This window comes from Asterias rubens, chromosome 1, assembly GCF_902459465.1.
Source record: "Asterias rubens chromosome 1, eAstRub1.3, whole genome shotgun sequence".
NCBI lineage: Eukaryota > Metazoa > Echinodermata > Asteroidea > Forcipulatida > Asteriidae > Asterias > Asterias rubens.
Window position 1 is genome coordinate 16,030,142 of NC_047062.1, and position 6,000 is coordinate 16,036,141.

Genomic DNA, 6,000 nt, shown 5'->3' on the forward strand with positions numbered 1-6,000 from the left:
GACGTTGTGTTTACCTAACCTAAGTTTTGTTCAGTTGTTACCGAGCCAGTCTTAGTATGCTTTGCGGTCTTATTAAAACATTTTAAGACGTTTAAAGCCCTTATAACAGACGTGTGATTTCCATTATCTTATAGATTTCTATATAGAGTTCGTGCCGTTGCAGAATATTAAAACATTTGAAATTGTAGAATATTTACAAGTTTGTAAAATATCGCTTTAACTGCCGTAGGGTCTATATTGATAAACGTTTTAAATCAAACGCCAGATGTTCGCGATAGATTTATTTATACACATGATCACTTAAAGGGAAGGTTTGGTAATTACTCTTAAAATTAATTATAATGAGAATAACTTATGATTAATATGTGTTCAGTTATTCAAGATATTTACGATGAAATTTGCTAAATTTAATTTGCTAACATCTGTTGTGTAGAAATGGAACAAATGGAGAAAGCTGATGAATGCGTCACCAATAGGAATCACGGTTTCCCCACATTTCAAAATCAACAATCAATCAATGTTGTTCTGTGTTTCTACTTTACTATTTTCATTTAGTAAATTATTATTTACCACTGGATTTCTCCCCATTCATTTTCGGCACAATTTTCTGGTGTTCCTAAAAATGCTTCATACCCGCTGTAGGCTTCTTACCAGAATTGTTTATTTCAAGAGTGATTACCAAATGCATCCCTTCCCTTTAAGTGAGTATATAATTATAATAAAGTCTGCCATGAACACCTGTTGTTTAATAAAAACGTAAATCAATAACAAATTAAAGGATGAGATTTAACAAATTTGTAAAATATTCTAGACCTACGACGGGCACATACTCTGTGCATGGCACCAAAAAAACCCACACCGAGGTTTAAGACACAATATGGACAACTTCTTTCCCATTTGCCTTGGACTAACCTCTTAAAAGTTTTAAGGCGCAAAATGAAATCCTCAAAATCTTGGAAATCACACGTCTGTTATAAGAGTTTAAGTGTCCATTAAGCTGATATTGGAAGACAATGTTTTACATTAAAGCATGCTAAGACTGGCTTGGTAACAATTGAACAAAACCTGAAGTTAGCCAAGCATAACATTTAAAACTTCACCCCGCCCTGTTGGTAAACACAAGAGCGAGAGCACTCAATAAGTTAGCTTATTTCAGCTCGTTCAACATGTAAGCCTCCATAGCTCAGTGGTTAGAGCACTGGTCTTGTAAACCAGGGGTCGTGAGTTCAAATCTCACTGGGGGCTAGTATTTTTTAGTTTACTACATTTTCTATAAACTCCTGATTTTGCTTACTGCTACGGCCTTGAAGTTCCGTTGTGTTAACTGTGTTCATCTTCATTTTTGGACACTTTTTCTCCCTCTTATAACAACAACCTGTCATATAATTTAGAAAAGACATTTCTGAAAAGTGATTATCTCTGATTATTTAAGAAAATAATTTCTTTTTATAAGATGAAGACAATTATTGGTGGCCTAACCTTGTGCCGTTATAAGTACATAAACACGGCATTTGAAATACCGGGTGCTTAACCTGTATTGTTACTACTTCGGCAGTATGACTTTATTACTATGTAATGGACTCATCAGGCCTAATGCATTGACAAAGCGAACAAAGATGATCATTTCAATCCAAAATACGGGGTTTTCAAAAAAATAATAATAATAAGTCGACCAAATAGCATCTGAAAACCCACAAAGACACCATTGCTAATGGTTTTGTCCAAAACTGTCGACTTTGGTTTTCGTTGTTTTCATCAAACAAGTTACAATCTGAGTTGCCTTTAACAGAGTTTTGCAGGCTGTGTTGTGTTATACTGAAAACTGATGGACGGGGACATTCACTGACCTCCAAAGACAAATTTAACGGTTTTGAGTACAACGGCGTTAGTTATGCTACATTAAAGATCAGAATCAGCCGATGGGTGCTGCTTAATAGGAGAAGTAAATGGCTTTTTTCGAAGTATTACTTTTGATGGTAATTGGCAAAAAAATCCAAACGGCTTACATGCCGAAAATTAACAGGAAATCTTAAGTTTAACTGTCCCGAAATATATTTCATGTATTTACGACTCTGTAGAGACTCGTAAGCAGAAAGTTATAATAGTTGCTTATGGGAAGTTTATTAGCGTTGTGCACACCATGTTTGGAAGATAGCGCCCTCTCGCGGGGAAATATGTAACAAATTAAAACACCCGGGAAAGAGTGGTCTTCCTTTTTTCTACATTTCGATTCACATCTGCACATAGGTTTTACGTTTACTGTGAGTTTAAAATGTCATTAGCCTGTGTTCTTTTATACAAAATAACAACCTTCTGTTAGGGCTCCGGGGTTGGCCGCGTTGTCTCCTCCCTAAAAAAATGTCAAATTTCTAACCGAAGAGTAGTCTTGGTTCCAAGACCATTGCTGTTGCGCGGTCACACACAACCAACGTTCCGATCTAAGCACGGCAAACACTGTACACGACAGTTTTTGCCGTGCATAATCGGAACGTTGGTTGTGTGTGACCACGCAACACCAATGGTCTTGGAACCTAGACTAACCGAAGAGCAGCGCGAGCTGTTTTTGAAACATACATGTGAAAAGTTTGACCTATTATGGTAAAGGCAGATCATTTTTTGATTGACCATTTCTTCGGCAGAAGTTCGACATCCAAAGAAAAAGGGATATCTGTGCGAAGATTGTATGACTATGAGTGCGTGTACCAAGTTTTCCAAATACAGTTCAAACCATTTTGCTTACCATAGTAACTTGAACAAACACTCTGCGCTTGTAAAATTCGCAAAGGAATCTCTATTATTTGTATTAGTTTTATTCTCGTCGTCTGAAAAGGCAGGCAAGTATGCACCTACAATACTGTCATTGGTTAATTCTAATTATGTGATAAATCCACTGCCGTGCTGTGTGATCATAGAGCAGTGTCATAGGGCCTCGCTACCATGAGCAGCGCGTCATACCTCTCGTCCCACTGGTGGGATGACCAGGAGCGGCGAGATCGTACCCCACATGGAACGAGGGTCATATGGTTAGCTACCCCACATGGAACGAGGGTCATATGATTAGCTAACTTCGCTGCTGATTTCGCTGCTAGAACAGCGACAGATCTCGATAAAAGCAATTATTTGTTCCACGTTCACACGAGTAGCTAGCTATACTTCGCTGCTAACTTTGCTGCTAACTGACAGCGAGCCATCATGATAAAAGCACTATAACAGCAAATGATGGACAGGTTCTCAAATGCCGTATTTCTTTTTAACAAGTTAGCCTACATAATATGATTTACAGCCTCGACCATGAAACTCGTATACCTACCCACAAATTGCTCTTCTGATTTACGGGGGGTGGCTCACCGATCGTTCCTCGGAAAATTAAATACAGGTGCAAAGTTTTGATTGAAATCTTCCAACTTTGGTCTTAGGCTGACAAGACGTAAAGACAGTTATATTCTAAATTTGATTTACGACTTTGTTAGATTTACGACTTTAGACTGTGGATTTAGCGCCTGTTATCGGTTTTAATGACTAGAGACCGTCAACAAAATAACTTACGTGTGTCTCTGAATGACGTTAGGCCTATCACGAAACGCAGTCGTGAAGATGGTTGCAGGTGGTTTTTGGAACCGTTTAATTGCTTGAATCATATTATATAAATTTAGATGTTCACAATTAAATTAAGGTGTAAACATTTCATTATACCGAAGGATTTTTTTTTTTTTTATATTTTGCAAAATAAAAAATCCTGAGCAAATAATGTCCACGCATGAAGAATATCCTGTAATTGGAATGCACCTTCTGAGAAGCGTTACTGGCAGTAACGCTTCTCAGATTCAAATTTTGGGGAATAAAAACTTATTTCGAAGTGAAATGTTTACCCGTATGCTTTAAATCGGAAGCTGCTTTATGCTTCTAATCAAAAGTTGTAAATGTCATTAATTTTAAAAGTGATGCCAAGCGTATATGTTCCCGTTTAAAGCAACAAATTCCAGTGATGATGACATGAGCGGCAGTTGTGCAACATTCATATTGTTCACAGGTAACCGAAACGGTTGTCAAGTCGTATTCTCGGGTGTTCTTTGGTGATTTGTTATTTTTATTTTACTTCCAAATATATGTCATCGAACTTAAAATACTTTCTGAACAATATTATATAAGTTTGTAAAGCCATAAACAGAATCACACACACGTAAAATTCCACAACGGCGTGGACCAACATGACCCCGGACGTTAAAATATTTGCGAGAATGGCAGTTTGAGTCTGTTGCTGAACATAACATTATTTTCACAGAACCGCGAATCTACAGCTCTCTTTTTTGGCGACTTTCCAAAAGCTGCAAGAGACAAACTCCGACTTCTGTGCATCACTGTTCCTAAAACTGAGGAACATGAACTTGATGTTTGTCAAAGAATTACTAACAAAAGGCACTGGACAGTATTGGTAATATTACTCAAAATAGTTGTGAGCATAAAAACTTACTTGCGTGACGAGCAATTGAGAGCTGTTGATAGTATACAACATTGTGAGAAAACTCGCTCTGAAGTAACGTAGCTTTTGAGAAAAATTTCTCACTCAAATAATAAAAACAAACTTCAGGACTGAAGCCTTTTATTATGCATCTGAAATCACATGTTGTGCAACAACTGTGTTCCATGTTTTTATTTTCTCTTCTTACTTCGATTACCAATTGAGTCCAAATGTTCACCAGATTGTTTTATTCAAGCTATGCATAATGTTGAGATAGGCTATACCATGAGAGTACTGGTCTTTGACTATCACCAAAATGTGCCTTTAAAAACACTGTTGCAATGAACGTACAGGATGCAGACATATCCCTTACGGTAATCCTCAACGGTCCTTGATGGCAACTAGTTTCGAGGAAATGTCGGAAAGGCGTAACATTGATGTCGGGAACATCTCTTACTAAACATGAACGTTCTGAAATGACTTGCCAGATGAATCATCCCAAAACAACTGTCAAAGACATGTAGACCATTTAAACGCAAAATAGTCGGAACGCGCGCGTGTAGGCGTGGACTAAGGTGCATGCTGGGCCCAATTTCTTAAGCTGCTTAAGCACTTAAGCTTGCCTAAGCAACAAAATTAATTGCTTAGTAAAATCAGATTACCGGCCAAGACTCCACTCAATTGTTATGCTAAGTAAACAACAGCTAAATACTAGTCATAAGCAATGTATATGGCATGAAATTTTGGCCAGTAACATGTGTAAAATAAGCGAGCTATTTTCGCGCAAATTTTTTGCTTAAGCAGCTCTATGAAATTGGCCCCTGGTCTTAGCGATCAGGAGTGCGTTTTGGATGGCGACCCCTACCAAAGCCCAACCGACCAACAAGCCGGTTACCGGTTGGTCTGAACAGCATCATCACCGCTCTTAACCGAACATGCGAAAACGCTCAACCGATGACCATGTTTTGGGCCGTCAAAACGCTCCAGGTTTGATCGCTATAGACCAGCATGCACCTCGTTCTACAGTAACTGTTATATATATTTAAAAAAATCAGCGAATTCCGCAATCATGGCAAAAGTGTAGTCTCATCCAAATAATAGCTTCGTACATTAAACTTGAAATTGGAGTTTAGGCAAATTCGCAACCCCCCCCCCCACCCTATTGAGACGTAGGCAACTCTCTCACTCACTCCCGTGATGGGTCGCTATTACACGGGCACGGTTTCCGCTTGTCTCCGGTTTGTCTGTTTGCCTGATGTAACCTTGTAACTGCCTATTAATTTGATCTGTCGTAACTCACTGGAACTTCCACTGACGCACGGCTTGAACGCAATTCACTTGTCAAGAAATACAAATCTGAGGTCTCACTGTTTAATTTTGCTTCTTAATTTTGTTCTTGTCGAAAGGAACGCATGATTGCTTCTGCTCGAATTTGAGGCTATTTGTGAACTCAATTCAATTCAATTCAATTAAAAAAACTTTAATCATCCTTTGCAAGCAATTACAACAGTTGACCAGCTCCATATAAAAGTATTAAAGGA

At 38.2% G+C, this 6,000-nt stretch overlaps 1 non-coding gene across 1 annotated transcript; it reads left to right on the top strand.

Annotated features, from left to right (window-relative positions):
- Window positions 1-1,172: 1,172 nt before the first annotated feature.
- Trnat-ugu lies at window positions 1,173-1,245 on the top strand. Its single transcript has one exon. It is a non-coding gene; the product is annotated as a tRNA-Thr (tRNA).
- The last annotated feature ends 4,755 nt before the right edge of the window (window positions 1,246-6,000 follow it).